Raw genomic sequence first — 15,657 nt, forward strand, 5'->3', positions numbered from 1 at the left:
CGAGACGGGCGGCGGCACAACAGGTGGGAGTGGGAGGGAGTTGGGGATTTTTGGACCCTAGGGATTTGAGTACATGTATATACAAAGAGGGGTTGTTGTTCTTGGAGCTGGTTTGCGGGTGTATAGAACGATATCCATCGGATTTGGGGATGTACCTGCATCCGTGCCTGCGGGCAGACTCATGTGCATGTATCCTTGCCTTGGGGGTCAATTGCCTGTGGGCATGCGAGTATTTGTGCCTGTTGCCATCTTTAATATTTATGGGTAAAGTGAATGTACATCTCACCTTTGTTTTCCTATAAATATAGCAATTTCTTTCTCTTACAAACATGAACAGTGATACATAGTACATCATAGGATATTGTTTTAACAATGAAAAGAGAGAGAGTGCCTTCATGGCTAGAGTTATTGCTTGCAACATAATTCTTTACCATATGCACAACCCATTTTTTTTGCTACTCGCAAGTTAGATGTAGTGTAAATGTGCAGCCAAAATTGCATGTTGCCATAATATATATTTTTGGCTACAGTTATGAGTAATGGCACCCTGTCCTCGCCACTCAACTAGAGGTGCATATTATGACAGAAAACTTGACTTGTTGCTCAAGTTTTGCACCTACTTTTCTATGTACTTAATTAGAATTGTGCCCACCGTTCTATATGAAATGGCTTCTAATGCCAAAAAGAACATAAGCTAAAGTCATTTAATATTTAGAAGCCCGAGCCGCCAAAACGTGACTTTGTTTAGGCTTCAACTTCAACCTAGAAGCCGTTTTTGCAAATAAATCACAACTAGAACCTTTCTGGAGAAGCCAGATACTTATCATTTAATGTCAATTACTTTGCAGGAAACGTGGTTAATTAACTGAACACATATCCTTTCTATTTTTCAAATTACAACAAATATTGGTGGACTAGCGGTGTCAGTTTGACACCATAATCACAACAGCACCCCAACGAAATTGTCCAAATCCCGTACTGCTCGTCCATGTCCCTTCCCAGTACAACCATGGAGGGTAAGCTCCTCTAGATAAAGAGGCAAAGCATGAACATGCACCTTATGGACCACGCCATGAGCACCACCATGAGGGACGTCCTGAGCTCCTAGCTGTTGGACCCGCTCGTCTATGCTAGTGCCTTCCTCTCAACTGACTTCTTGTTGTAGCCGGTAGGTTCATCGCCATGGATCGAGTCAGCGCACCTCGACCATATCCAACAGCACATCATCTCACATCTTCCTATCAAGGACACCACTTTGGTGCTCCATGCTGCTCATCTTCATCTACGCCCTACAAGTCCTAGGTGCTGGCCTTGGCAGTAGCCTAGCTCATGATGTCGGCTCCATCACAGGGTCGTCGATAGGCACGTGCGAGGTGGGCGATAGAACAGGGGCCCCAAAAAACATGGGCCCCCATCTCACATTCATCAGTACACAGCGATTCATAAAAAGTCACAATGTTAGAACCTTAGCCTGGCTGCAAGCACCAGCATGTGTTCGCTCGACTACCATTCCCACGACCTCTCGTCTTCGACTCTTTGTCGTGTGTCGTTGCTATTAAAGCTAACTCAACATTCAGCAATCAGCAAAGACTAGACCTAGACTGCAGGTCTCTGAAAGGTCCTAATATGGCTAGAGGGGGGCGAATAGCCTATTTAAAAATTCTACAAACTCACTAGAGCAAGAGGTTAGTAAATAACAAAGCGAAGCTTTTTGCTATAGCTCTAATGGGGTGTTTGCAAGCCACCTATCCAACAATTCTAGTTGATATAATCACTAGGCACACAAGAGCTATGTCACTACTTACACTAGAAAGCTACCTAAAGTTTCTATACAAGTAAGTAAGCTACTCTAGTTTGCGGGAATGTAAAAGAGATGGCTTGAACTTTATAACGCCGCGTAGAGGGGATGAACCAATCAATAATATGAAGTCCAATCACCAGGAGAAATCCAATGAATAATCACAATGGAGACACACAATTTTTCTCCCGAGGTTCACGTGCTTGCCGACACGCTACGTCCCCGTTGTGTCGACCAACACTTGGTGGTTCGGTGGCTAAGAGGTGTAGCATGAACCTCGTTCTCACTAGGACACCACAAGAACCTACCCACAAGTGAGGTAACTCAATGACACGAGCACTCCACTAGAGTTACCTTTTGGCTCTCTGCCGGGGAAGGTACAAGACCCCTCACAAACACCGGGAGATGGCCACGAACAATCACCAACTCGTGCCAAAGCTCCTCCGCTGCTCCAAGCCGTCTAGGTGGCGGCAACCACCAAGAGTAACAAGAAAACCGCAGCTAGAATGATCCCCAAGTGCCACTAGATGCAATCACTCAAGCAAATGCACTTGGAATCACTCCCAATCTCACAAAGATGTTTAATCTATGAAGGAGATGAGTGGGAGGAGTTTGCTTAGGCTCACAAGGATGTCTGGTAGTCAAGAATGCCAAGAGAGTGAGCCCCAAGCCGGCCAAACACGTATATATAGCCCCTCAAACAAATAGAGTCGTTGGCTCTTTTCACTGGGCAAACTTCGGGGTCACCGGACGCTCTTAAAGGGGCACCGGACGCTCAACACCTGCGTCCGGTGCTCCAACGTCAACCACGTGTCAGAGTCTAACGGTCACCTGCAGTGCACCGGACGCTGAGCAAGATAGCACTGGACGCGTCCGGTGCACACCGGACTCATGCGTAGAGAGTTCCGCAAACCTGCGGGTCACCGGACGCTAAGCACCGGTAGCGTCCGGTGCTCACCGGACCCATGCACAGAGAGGGTCGCAAAACGCCCGCACACCGGACGCACAGGCCTGCGTCCGGTGCCTGTCGTTCGGTGCCTTACCCTAGCTGGGCCAGGCACTGTCTGCACCGGACGCTCAGACACAGCGTCCGGTGCTCCAGAAGCCAGTGTCCGGTGAGTGTTTCTCAGCGCGACTTCTCCAAATTTCCCACCGGCGCAATAGAAAATATGCACTTCATTTTCTCGAAAAGCGCCGAATCCCGCCTCGCAAGCTCGGCGAGAGGGAGAGAGGAACCCATCCTCTCTCTACCCTTCAAACTCCACCTCCTTCTCAAAGTGTGCCAACACCACAAAGTGTGTACCAACAAGTGTGCATGTGTGTTAGCATTTTCACAAACATTTTCTTCGAAGGATTTAAGTTAGCTCAATAGGTTCTAAATGCATGCACATGAACAATGACACCTAGTGGCACTTGATAACCGCTTAGCCAAAGAATTCCCCTCTTTATAGTACGGCTATCTATCCTAAATGTGATCACACCCTCTATGGTGTCTTGATCACCAAAACCAAAACCCTAAGCAATACCTTTGCCTTGATCTCTATAGGGTTTTGTTTTTCTCTTTCTTCTTTTCCAAGTTGAGCACTTGATCATCTTGGGGTCATCACCATCATCACCATGATCATCACTTGCTCCATCACTTGGCATGTACCAACCTCATTAAGTCGCTGCGCACACTTAGTATAGAGGTTAGTACTAGGGTTTCATCAATTATCCAAAACCAAACTAGGGCTTTCAGTCTCACAGCAGCACCATCAACGCATAAACTATGAGGGCAGGGACAAACCAGATCGCCAGACTCTCTAGGCATGCAAGCAAGCACACAGGACCTGAGGTGAGATTCCCAATCTGATTAACGAGTGAATTTTAATCATCTGAAATCATGTGTTGCCAAATTGTGATGTCGGATGTACCTATATAAATTTTTTTATGACCAACTGTGAAAACAATTTGAGCCCCAATTTGCAGTTCGGACTGGAGCCTATAATTTTTGGAGACGACCCTGCTCCATCATGGTTACTGCAGATGTCTCACATCCTAGAGGCACACTCGGGGCCCTTCCATTGCATCGAACTCACTAGTGGCTCCATGGCCGTGCACCATGCCAAACCCATGTGCTAGATCTACCTTCTCGCCATCAAGTATAATAGCCAACCTCGTTAGTCCAAATGATCTTGTTGTTTTATCAAACACCAAAATCAAAACTCAATGGCCCATAGGGTCCATTTTCCTTACACGCATGACACCAAGTCATGTCACATTCCAGTTCACCACCATGGCTCGATGTCTTCTTCATCTCACTAGTTGAGCATTAGCGTCACGCAAAAGCCAGTTCACCACCATGGCTCAATGTGTTTCTTACACTAGTGTACATGTGGACTAGCCACCTATGGATCTCACATAAATCACATTAGTCCATCTTAAGTTGTCACTAAATTACCAAACCCAAACCGAGAATTTTTATTGGGTGCATCTCATTAAAAAATCCTAGTAGATCCTCAATTACATAGTTGCGATCCCCATAGTCATAACCAGCCTCCAATGCATGAGATACAAGAAAAATGTTCCTCAGCTATATTGGATGTAGGGTAACCCATACTTGAACTAGTATAAAAATGTGTTGTGTGTGCTACATTGATACTCGTATGATCTACTATGTGTGATACATTGATTACAATTTAGATGCAAAAATGGCAAGTCCTAGGGTTGCTAGAGGTATCTATTAGAGGATCCCTACCTTGCCTTAATAGTATATTGACATTGTTATAGAGGGATGTGACTAAACGATTAACTTGCACATCTATCTACGCCTTGCATATATCAAGTAAATGAGAGGCCTTCAAATATACATCATCTGTATCCAGATGGCTTTACGCACTCGTGGTGGCTTTGACCTTCGTGATGATACCTATGGGCCATGTACTCACCATATTTTGTAATAAAGTGTGGATGAACTTTTTATTTGTTGTTCCTTATATTCCTAGTCAAATAGTTTAGTTCTTAGCATGAAAAATTATGGAAAAACTTTTAATTGTGCTATGGTTTTCAAGGAAAGGAACATTTACTTATCATTATTGTTTCCCAAAAGTTTGATCTAGTCAGTATTCTAGTCCCTAAAGCCACAAACTGTAACACACTTCTCACTGTATTAGTGGTTTTTGCTCTTAGCATCACAGTATAGCTTTTGATTGATCCACTGGTTTTCCAAGGAAAGTACATTTACATGTCATTATTATTTTCTATAAGTTTAATTGCCATTGTAGTTCATAAAGCCATAAATTATTGCATTTAGCCAGCGGTTTTAGTTCTCAACAAATGATTTTAGAATAAAAGTTAGTGATACTAAGGGGAGAAGTAATTTACTTCTCATTATCAACCGACATGTCGGTTCCTAGCATCACAAATTATGCAAAACTTCTTACTACGCCACTAATATTTCTACTGGTAAAATGAATGTACTTCTCACCTTTGTTTCCGAATAAATATGGTTATTTCTTTTGCTTACAAACATGTGCAGCAACACAAAGTACATTATACGATATTGCTAAAAGAGAGGTAGTGCTTTCATGACTAGAGGTTTTGCTTGCAACACAATTCTTTAACATATGCATGCACAACCTATTTTCTTGCTATAAACAAATTAGATGTAGTATAAATGAGCATCCTTAATTGCGTGTAGTCACCAGATATAATTTTGGGATAGTTATGAGTAATGGAACTGTGTCCTTGCTACTCATAGCCAGCAGTACCATGGTGGAAAACCAGCCTTTTGGCACAACATTTGCACCAGCTTTTCTATGGCATTAATTAGAAGTTGTACCCAACGATATATATGAAGTGGCTTCTGAAGCCAAGAAGAACAAGCCAAACTGCATGAACAGGACTTTGTTTGGCATTTTTTGGGCCTTTACGTTCGTAAATTTGGAAATGGTGATCAAGTTCATAAGAATAATAGGAAAATGCCACTGAGGTTTCCTCTCATGTGCAAGTCGGGAGATACCCTGGATTTGACCTCTTCTATTCGTTCTTCCTTCTTTTGAAAAAGGGCCATTTTACCTTAGAAAGCTTCAATTTCATCCAAGAGGGTGCTTTTGCAAACAAGTTAGAACTAAAACCTTTTTGGAGAAGCTAGATTCATATCATTTTGATGTCAATATCTAACAGGAAAGGTGGCTCACTGATTGAACACATATCCTTTCCATTCTTTCGGTTTGCAATAAATAGTTTTGGACTGGTGAGTTAGTTCATCACCATCTGCATCACCACTATCCAACAAAATTCCCTAAACCCATCACCGCTCTTTCGTGTCCCTTCTGGGTACAACCATGAAGGTTATGCTTCTTTAGATGAAGAGGCAAGGGATGAACACACACTTGTTGGACCTAGCCATGAGCACCACCATGAGAGACTCCCTGAGCTGTTAGATCTTGGACCTGCTTGTCTATGAAGGTAGCTAGCTCTCCTCTTACTTCACATCCCAGCCGGTGGGCACGTTATTGAGGACCAAGTTAGCACTCACTAACAATATCCTTTGGGGCATCATCTCATGTCTTCCTATCAAGGATGTCGCATGCACCGCCTTGCTCTTGATGTGCTAGCTCATGTGCTTTGGTGCTCCACACCACTCGTCCTCATCGTTGCCCTCCACATCCTGGATGCTGGCCACGGCCAGAGCCTAGCTCGTGATGCTGACTTAGGCATGATCACTACAGCAGTGTCTTAGGTTGTAGAGGCACACCTAGGGCTCCATAGTGACGCACCACATTGAACTCGTGTGCTTGTTCGACCTCCTCATCAACAAGTGCATCAAGGAGCTCATCTTCGTGAAGCAGCCCTGGCCACTCGATGTCCCCCTCACCAACACGATCTTTAGCGTGTCGCTCATCAGGTGCACCTTGACCTTGGCCTTTGAGGTTCCCTTGCACCGCAAAACACCTTCTATACCAGCAAGCCTTGTTAGTCCAAATGGTCATGCTATTTTATCAAACACCAAAATCAAACTTAATGGCCCATCGGGTCCATTTTCCTAACACATGGCACCATGTCATGTGTCAATGTGCAATGACCTCCATCATGTCACTAGTTGAGCATTACCATCAATGCCAAATCCTTTTCAACACCATGGTTCCCTGTCTTTCACACACTAGTGTACATGTGGACTAAACACCTGTGTATCTCGCACAACTCACATTAGTCCACCTAACCTTGTTACTAAATTGCCAAAACCAAACTGAGACTTTCAGTAGTGTGTCTCTATATTTCTACTTTTCTAGTGAAATATTTTAGTTCTTTGTAGGACGAATTATGCAAAAAGCTTGTCATTATTGTTTCCCAAAAGTTCTTATCAGCATTTTAGTCCCTAAAGCCACAAACTATGACACCCGTCTCATTGTATTAGCGGTTTAATTCTTAGCATCACAAATTAAGTAAAGGTTTTAATTATTCTACAAGTTCTCCAAGGAAAGTGCATTTACTTGTTATTATTATTTTCTATAATTTTAATTGTCATTGTAGATTATAAAGTCACAAATTAATACAAACTTCTCAATGTGAAAGCGGTTTTAGTTCTTAGCAAATTATTTGGTGGGAAAAGTTATTGATTCAAGTTGGAAAATAAATTTACTTATTATCAACTAACTTATCAATTCCTAGCATCACAAATTATGCACAACTTCTTACTACAGCAGCAGATTTATGGGAAAAGTGAATTTACTTCTCACCTTTGTTTCCCTATAAATATAGCCAACACTTTCACTTACAAACCTGTGCAGATCATAAGTTATTGCTTGCAACACAATTCTTTACCATTCGTACTACCCATTTTCTTACTACTCGTAATGAGTGTAACCTATTTTTCACCCAGTGTGAGGCACCACCAAGATCTCTCTATGTCGTGCATGTGACCATATGGGACATGACATGCAATTCAATAGTTTATGATACTGATGCCTTCATTATTATTACTTTTTCTACAAGTTGCAATCAAGATATAGGCATAAAACTTTACATGAAATTGTTATACGTTTGGCGTGTTCTAATCACTAGCAAGCCATGCATATTTGATTATGAGGGCATATACTATGTTCTAGTTGATAAAATTTAAGTTTTCAATAATTGGATCTTCCAAATAAGGTGATCATCATATCATGATGTTGTCAGGATTTCATAGATTGAGGACATTCTTGATATAAGCGATGTGCAAACTTACATAATCAGTAGTGCAAGGGTTGTATTCTTGAACAAGCGGCCACAACACTGTAGTTGTGGTATCTCAGTTTGTAAAGCAACTTCACCATCCTAACACAATTCTGAGATGTGTGGTCGTCCTCTGCTTGATGCATTTCACATTTCCTCTCTTGGATGCAATGTAAGATATTATGCATTGCAAATATTAAGTTTGTCAAGGTACAAAAGAAGTAATAAGTCTGACAATTAGTTGCGACCACAACAATGAAGAACCATCACCAAAAAGGATTGTGCATCACCAATGCAAGGGAATTCCACAACGTGCACCATTCTTCTAATGTGACACTCATGACCACATCTACTACATGTAGAGGAAAATAAGATGAGAAAATATTTGTTGTCAGAGTAATTAATATATAAATAAAAGGCTATGTAGGGGTATTTATTCAATTGTGAAGCCACTCAAATACATTTTTACAAGACCAAATGATCAATAGTTTTTTTACATTCAATCACTCAAAATCTTTTTAAAAATACCTAATATACTTGTCATTATTATTTATTGTATGGTTAATTTCCGTTGTAGTTCATAAAGCCATAAATTATTACAAAATTCTCATTGTGCCAGTGATTTTAGTTCTTAGCAGATGATTTTAGGGGAAAAGTTAGTGATACTTGGGGGAAGTAATTTACTTCTCATTATTAACCGACATGTCTGTTCCTAGCATCACAAATTATGAAAAACTACTTACTATGCCACCAGCATATTTACTAAAGATGGCAACACGAAAAAAGCTCGTACTATGGTCATGTGCCGTTGTCCGCAAGCAAAATTTTGTGCCTGTGCCTGCACCCATCTCCTGCCATGGGTGCCATCCTTTGCCCGCTATCTGCGGGCAAGCCAATGTGCTGGTATCACTACCGTTGTACTAGGTGAATGTCGTTGCCTCTGTCTTTAGGGGGCTGTGCACGGACGCCACCGTCACCATCATTGGGAGCCACGTGTAGACAAGGGTGCCGCCTATGGGGAGTTGTTTGTGACCAAGGGACAAGTGCCAGGATGCAGACTTTTGGAGAAGGAGGAGTGTGACTCACTGCGTGCGTCCATGTCATGCTACGTGAGGTTCTAAGAGAGGCAATGTGTGGAGGTAGGAGACGGCGTGCAGAGTACGATGTGGAGCCGACGGTCCTCCACTTGCAAAGGCGCAAGAGGCGGTGTGCGTGCGGTGTGAATAGTAGAGAGCGAGACGGGCGGCTGCACAACAGGTGGGAGTGGGAGGGAGTTGCGAATTTTTGGACCCTAGGGATTTGAGTACGTGTATATACAAAGAGGGGTTGTTGTTCCAAGAGCTAGTTTGTGGGTGTATAGAACGATATCCGTCAGATTTGGGGATGTACCTGCATCCGTGCCTGCGGGCAGACTCACGCGCACGTATCCTTGCCCAGGGGGTCAATTGCCTGTGGGCATGTGGGTATTTGTGCCCGTTGCCATCTTTAATATTTATGGGTAAAGTGAATGTACATCTCACTTTTGTTTTCCTATAAATATAGCAATTTCTTTCTCTTACAAACATGCACAGTGATACATAGTACATCATAGGATATTGTTTTAACAATGAAAAGAGAGAGAGTGCCTTCATGGCTAGAGTTATTGCTTGCAACATAATTCTTTACCATATGCACAACCCATTTTTTGCTACTCGCAAGTTAGATGTAGTGTAAATGTGCAGCCAAAATTGCATGTTGCCACAATATAAATTTTTGGCTACAGTTGTGAGTAACGGCACCCTGTCCTCGCCACTCAGCTAGAGGTGCGTACCATGACAGAAAACTTGCCTTTTGGCTCAAGTTTTGCACCGACTTTTCTGTGTACTTAATTAGAATTGTGCCCACCGTTCTATATGAAATGGCTTCTAATGTCAAAAAAAATAAGCTAAAGTCATTTAATATTTAGAAGCCCAAGCCGCCAAAACGTGACTTTGTTTGGGCTTCAACTTCAACCTAGAAGCCGCTTTTGCAAATAAGTCACAACTAGAACCTTTCTAGAGAAGCCAGATACTTATCATTTAATGTCAATTGCTTAGCAGGAAAGGTGGTTAATTAACTGAACACATATCCTTTCTATTTTTCAGTTTACAACAAATATTGGTGTACTAGCGGTGTCAGTTTGACACCATCATCACGACACCACCCCAATGAAATTCTCCAAATCCCTCACTGCTCTTCCGTGTCTCTTCCCGATACAACCATGGAGAGTAAGCTCCTCTAGATAAAGAGGCAAGGCATCAACATGCACCTTATGGACCACACCATGAGCACCACCATGAGGGACGTCCTGAGCTCCTAGCTGTTGGACCTGCTCGTCTATGCTAGTGCCTTCCTCTCAACTGACTTCTTATTGTAGCTGGTAGGTTCATTGCCATGGATCGAGTCAGCGCGCCTCGACCATATCCTACAGCACATCATCTCACATCTTCCTATCAAGAACACCGCTTTGGTGCTCCATGCTGCTCATCCTCATCTACGCCCTACAAGTCCTAGGTCATGATGTCGGCTCCATCACAGGGCCGTCGATAGGCAGGTGCGAGGTGGGCGACAGAACAGGGGCCCCATAAAACATGGGCCCCCATCTCACATACATCAGCACACAGTGATTCATAAAAAGTCACAATGTTAGAACCTTAGCCTAGCTGCAAGCACCAGCATGTGTTCGCTCGACTACCATTCCCACGACCTCTCGTCTTCGACTCTTCGTCGTGTGTTGTTGCTATTAAAGCTAACTCAACATTCAGCAATCAGCAAAGGCTAGACCCAGACTGTAGGTCTCACAGCAGCACCAGCAACGCATAAACTGTGAGGGCAGGTACAAACCAGACCGCCAGGCTCCGTAGGCATGCAAGCAAGCACATAGGACCTCAGGTGATTCCCAATCTGATTAATGAGTGAATTTTAATCATCTGAAATCAAGTGTTGCCAAATTGTGATGTCGGATGTACCTATATAAATTTTTTTTATGACCAAGTGTGAAAAAAATTTGAGCCCCAATTTGCAGTTCGAACCGGAGCCTCCAAATTCTAGAGACGGCCCTGCTCCATCATGGTTATTGCAGCGTGTCTTAGGTCCTATAGGCACACTCGGGCCCCTTCCATTGCATCGAACTCACTAGTGGCTCCATGGCCATGCACCATGCCAAACCCATGCGCTAGATCTACCTTCTCGCCATCAAGTATAATAGCCAACCTCGTTAGTCCAAATGATCTTGTTGTTTTATCAAACACCAAAATCAAAACTCAATGGCCCATAGGGTCCATTTTCCTTACACGCATGACACCAAGACATGTCACATTCCAGTTCACCACCATGGCTCGATGTCTACTTCATCTCACTAGTTGAGCATTAGCGTCACGCAAAAGCCAGTTCACCACCACGGCTCAAAGTGTTTCTCACACTAGTGTACATGTGGACTAGCCACCTGTGTATCTCACATAAATCACATTAGTCCAACTTAAGTTGTCACTAAATTACCAAACCCAAACCGAGAATTTTTGTAGGGTGCATCTCATTAAAAAATCCTAGTAGATCCTCAATTACATAGTTGCAATCTCCGTAGTCATAACCAGCCTCCAATGCATGAGATACAAGAAACATGTTCCTCAGCTATATTGGATGTAGGGTAACCCATACTTGAACTAGTATAAAAATGTGTTGTGTGTGCTACATTGATACTCGTATGATCTACTATGTGTGATACATTGATTACAATTTAGATGCAAAAATGGCAAGTCCTAGGGTTGCTAGAGGTATCTATTAGAGGATCCCTACCTTGCCTTAATAGTATATTGACAGTGTTATAGAGAGATGTGACTAAATGATTAACTTGCACATGTATGTATGCCTTGCATATATCAAGTAAATGAGAGGCCCTCAAATATACATCGTCTGTATCTAGACGGCTTTAAGCACTCGTGGTGGCTTTGACCTTCGTGATGATACCTATGGGCCATGTACTCACCATATTTTGCAATAAATTGTGGATGAGCTTTTTATTTGTTGTTCCTTATATTCCTAGTCAAATAGTTTAGTTCTTAGCATGAAAAATTATGGAAAAACTTTTAACTGTGCTATGGTTTCCTAGGAAAGGAACATTTACTTATCATTATTGTTTCCCAAAAGTTTGATCTAGTTGGTATTTTAGTCCCTAAAGCCACAAAGTGTAACACACATCTCACTGTACTAGTGGTTTTTGCTCTTAGCATCACAGTATAGCTTTTGATTGTTCCATCGATTTTCCAAGGAAAGTATATTTACTTCTCAGTATTATTTTCTATAAGTTTAATTGCCATTGTAGTTCATAAAGCCATAAATTATTGCATTTAGCCAGCGGTTTTAGTTCACAGCAAATGATTTTAGAGTAAAAGTTAGTGATACTAAGGGGAGAAGTAATTTACTTCTCATTATCAATCGACATGTCGGTTCCTAGCATCACAAATTATGCAAAACTTCTTACTATGCCACTAGTATGTTTACTGGTAAAATGAATGTACTTCTCACCTTTGTTTCTGAATAAATATAGTTATTTCTTTTGCTTACAAACATGTGCAGCAACACAAAGTATATTATACAATATTGCTAAAAGAGAGGTAGTGCCTTCATGACTAGAGGTTTTGCTTGCAACACAATTCTTTACCATATGCATGCACAACCCATTTTCTTGCTATACACAAATTAGATGTAGTATAAATGAGCATCCTTAATTGTGTGTCGTCACAAGATATAATTTTGGGATAGTTATGAGTAATGGAACTGTGTCCTTGCTACACACAGCCACCAGTACCATGGTGGAAAACCAGCCTTTTGGCACAACATTTGCACCAGCTTTTCTATGGGATTAATTAGAAGTTGTACCCAATGATATATATGAAGTGGCTTCTGATGCCAAGAAGAACAAGCCAAACTGCATGAACAGGGCTTTGTTTGGCATCTTTCAGGCCTTTACGTTCATAAATTTGGAAATGGTGATCAAGTTCATATGAATAATACGAAAATGCCACTGAGGTTTCCTCTCATGTGCAAGTCGGGAGATACCCTAGATTTGATCTCTTCTATTCGTTCTTCCTTCTTTTGAAAAAGGGTCATTTTACCTTAGAAAGCTTCAATTTCAGCGTAGAGGGTGCTTTTGCAAACAAGTTAGAACTAGAACCTTTTTGGAGAAGCTAGATTCATATCATTTTGATGTCAATTGCTAGCAGGAAAGGTGGCTAACTGATTGAACACATATCCTTTCCATTCTTTCAGTTTGCAATAAATAGTTTGGACTGGTGAGTTAGTTCATCACCATCTGCATCACCACCACTCCAACAAAATTCCATAAACCCATCACCGCTCTTTTATGTCCCTTCTGGGTACAACCATGAAGGTTATGCTTCTTTAGATGAAGAGGCAAGGGATGAACACACACTTGTTGGACCTAGCCATGAGCACCACCATGAGAGACTCCCTGAGCTGTTAGATCTTGGACCTGCTTGTCTATGAAGGTAGCTAGCTCTCCTCTTACTTCACATCCCAGCCGGTGGGCACGTTATTGAGGACCAAGTTAGCACTCACTAACAATATCCTTTGGGGCATCATCTCATGTCTTCCTATCAAGGATGTCGCATGCACCGCCTTGCTCTTGATGTGCTAGCTCATGTGCTTTGGTGCTCCACACCACTCGTCCTCATCGTTGCCCTCCACATCCTGGATGCTGGCCACGGCCAGAGCCTAGCTCGTGATGCTGACTTAGGCATGATCACTACAGCAGTGTCTTAGGTTGTAGAGGCACACCTAGGGCTCCATAGTGACGCACCACATTGAACTCGTGTGCTTGTTCGACCTCCTCATCAACAAGTGCATCAAGGAGCTCATCTTCGTGAAGCAGCCCTGGCCACTCGATGTCCCCCTCACCAACACGATCTTTAGCGTGTCGCTCATCAGGTGCACCTTGACCTTGGCCTTTGAGGTTCCCTTGCACCGCAAAACACCTTCTATACCAGCAAGCCTTGTTAGTCCAAATGGTCATGCTATTTTATCAAACACCAAAATCAAACTTAATGGCCCATCGGGTCCATTTTCCTAACACATGGCACCATGTCATGTGTCAATGTGCAATGACCTCCATCATGTCACTAGTTGAGCATTACCATCAATGCCAAATCCTTTTCAACACCATGGTTCCCTGTCTTTCACACACTAGTGTACATGTGGACTAAACACCTGTGTATCTCGCACAACTCACATTAGTCCACCTAACCTTGTTACTAAATTGCCAAAACCAAACTGAGACTTTCAGTAGTGTGTCTCTATATTTCTACTTTTCTAGTGAAATATTTTAGTTCTTTGTAGGACGAATTATGCAAAAAGCTTGTCATTATTGTTTCCCAAAAGTTCTTATCAGCATTTTAGTCCCTAAAGCCACAAACTATGACACCCGTCTCATTGTATTAGTGGTTTAATTCTTAGCATCACAAATTAAGTAATGCTTTTGATTATTCTACAAGTTTTCCAAGGAAAGTGCATTTACTTGTCATTATTATTTTCTATAATTTTAATTGTCATTGTAGTTTATAAAGTCACAAATTAATACAAACTTCTCAATGTGAAAGCGGTTTTAGTTTTTAGCAAATTATTTGGTGGGAAAAGTTATTGATTCAAGTTGGAAAATAAATTTACTTATTATCAACCGACTTGTCAATTCCTAGCATCACAAATTATGCACAACTTCTTATTACGACAGCAGATTTGTAGGAAAAGTGAATTTACTTCTCATCTTTGTTTCCCTATAAATATTGCCAACTCTTTCACTTACAAACATGTGCATATCATAAGTTATTGCTTGCAACACAATTCTTTACCATTCGTACTACCCATTTTCTTGCTACTCGTAATGAGTGTAACCTATTTTTCACCCAATGTGAGGCACCACCAAGCTCTCTCTATGTCGTGCATGTGACCACTCCACTCATCGTGCAATCGAGGTATGAAATTTGTATTCATAACATTTATAAAAAGTTTGAAAGTTGACATCTGGGACATGACATGCAATTCAATAGTTTATGATACTGATGTCTTCATTATTATTGCTTTTTTCTTCAACTTGCAATCAAGAAATAGGCATAAAACTTTACATGAAATGTGTTATACGTTTGGCATTCTAGTCACTAGCAAGCCATGCATATTTGATTATGCGTACTATGTTCTAGTTGATAGAATTTAAGTTTTCAATAATTGGATCTTCCAAATAAGACGATCATCATATCGTGATGTTGTCAGGGTTTCGTAGATTGACGACATTCTTGATATAAGCGATGTACAAATTTACATAATCAGTAGTGCAAGGTTTGTACAACAAATGAAAAATATGTACTGCTACATCAAAAAAATATCTACTGCAATATTGAAGAACATGCACTACAACATCGATAAAAACTACTACAATAATAAAAAATATTTATCGCAACAACCAAAAAATATGTACAATAATATTGAAAAATATATATTGCAACATCAAAAAATAGGTACTATTACATCGAAAAATTATGCTGCAACATTCAAAAAAATGTATTGCAACATCTCAAGCAGTCTGCAACATTCGAAGAAAACCAACGCAACATAAAAAAACAACTGCAACACAGGAG

The 15,657-nt window shown here is 41.6% G+C and overlaps 1 pseudogene; it reads left to right on the forward strand.

Moving 5' to 3' along the window:
• Positions 373-8,322, forward strand: LOC110433796 (annotated as a pseudogene).

This window comes from Sorghum bicolor, chromosome 3, assembly GCF_000003195.3.
Source record: "Sorghum bicolor cultivar BTx623 chromosome 3, Sorghum_bicolor_NCBIv3, whole genome shotgun sequence".
NCBI lineage: Eukaryota > Viridiplantae > Streptophyta > Magnoliopsida > Poales > Poaceae > Sorghum > Sorghum bicolor.